The sequence below is a fragment of the Nyctereutes procyonoides genome, unplaced genomic scaffold (genome assembly GCF_905146905.1).
Source record: "Nyctereutes procyonoides isolate TBG_1078 unplaced genomic scaffold, NYPRO_anot_genome, whole genome shotgun sequence".
NCBI classification, from domain to species: domain Eukaryota; kingdom Metazoa; phylum Chordata; class Mammalia; order Carnivora; family Canidae; genus Nyctereutes; species Nyctereutes procyonoides.
The window spans coordinates 18953364-18955010 of record NW_026575142.1 but is presented as its reverse complement, the minus strand read 5'-3'; the positions used below and the strand labels follow the sequence as shown (position 1 = coordinate 18955010).

The 1647-nt window shown below is 40.0% G+C and overlaps 1 pseudogene; it reads left to right on the top strand.

Moving 5' to 3' along the window:
• The first annotated feature begins 605 nt into the window (after nt 1-605).
• Nucleotides 606-1081, top strand: LOC129498852 (ATP synthase subunit d, mitochondrial-like; annotated as a pseudogene).
• Nucleotides 1082-1647: the final 566 nt, after the last annotated feature.

The following is a 1647-nucleotide window of genomic DNA, read 5'->3' as shown; positions in this document are numbered from 1 at the left end:
CAGGCAGAGGGAGAAGCAGGCTCCATGCACCGGGAGCCCGACGTGGGATTCGATCCCGGGTCTCCAGGACCACGCCCTGGGCCAAAGGCAGGCGCCAAACCGCTGCGCCACCCAGGGATCCCCAAACATCCAGTTCTATGATCAGTAAGTTCTGGAGATGTAGGCCCACTAAAGTTAACGATACTGGACTATGTACTTGAAAGATGCTAAGAGACTCGATCTTACATGTTCTCACTCCTCATTACGCAAGGCGACTACATAAGCTATTAAAAGTGTTAACTAGTTTTATTGTGGTAACCATGTTTTGCAGTATGCCCATGAATCGAATCAACATGCTGTACCTTAAATTTATACAGTGTTATATGTTATACCCCCAATAAAGCTGGAAAAATTCTTTGTAATAAAACATAAGACTTCATTTGTATAACAGGCATACACAGGTTAGTTTAAAAGTACTACAAAGCACAGACCTAAAAATGTGCCATTAAGCTATTACTACAGTTCTGCTGTAGTTTTCTTCTGTCTGGCATATAGACAGTCAAATAGAATTTGTCTTTCTTCCAGTTGTGGACTGTGGGCTGCTGGGGTCGGTGAAGGATCTCAAGATGGCCAGGCGAAAATTTGCTCTAAAAACCATTGACTGGTACCTTTCGGGGAGATCATACCCCGAAACCAGAAGGCCATTGCCAACTCCCTGAAATCCTGGAATGAGACGCTTACCTACAGGTTGGCTGCTCTTCTTGAGAAACTACCTGCTATCGACTGGGCTTGCTATAAGGCCGGTGTGGCAAAGACTGGCTTGGTAGATGACTTTGAGAAGTTTAATGCCCTGAAGGTTCCTGTGCCAGAGGATAAATATACTGTCCAGGTGGATGCTGAGGAAAAAGATGTGAAAAGCTGTGCTGAGTTTTTGTCTCTCTCAAAGGCCAGGATTGAAGAATATGAAAAAGAGCTGGAGAAGATGAAGAGCATGATTCCATTTGTTCAGATGATCATTGAGGACCTGAATGAAGTCTTCCCAGAAACCAAATTAGATAAGAAGTATCCCTATTGGCCTCACAAGCCGATCGAACATTTATAAACTGGAGTTGGAGAGAAAGCTCTGGCCCTCATATTATAAACGTTGGACATTAAAAATAATGATATGGTGAAAAAAAAGAATTTGTCTTTCTCCCTCACTCCCTCAAAGTATATTCAATTTCATTAAGCAAAGTTACAATATAATGATCTTGTAATTAACTTGCTAAATGCTACAATATTTTGGATTTCTTGTATCCTTGATTTTCCTCCTCATTTATGGAAAAGCCAGTATACCGTCACTTTGCCATTTATATGGAGATCTGACTAAACTAACTGTCCCCTCAGAATACGTTGCTATGTATTCTTGTCTGCCTGTTCTCTACTTTTTATAGAGAAAGGCAGATTTTGAAGTCCATTATCTCAATTTTCACACCTTCTTTCAGTAAATGACTCAATGATTTAAATAATATTACCCTCCCCAAATAATTGACAGACTATTCTGGACTGTGATCAACATATTAAATGATTTACTATAAAGATTTTAATTTAAACATAAATAGATATCTGTATTTGGAAAGATTAAAGATATTTTTAGGGTCTCAATCCAGGCTGGATCTCCCAATCCAA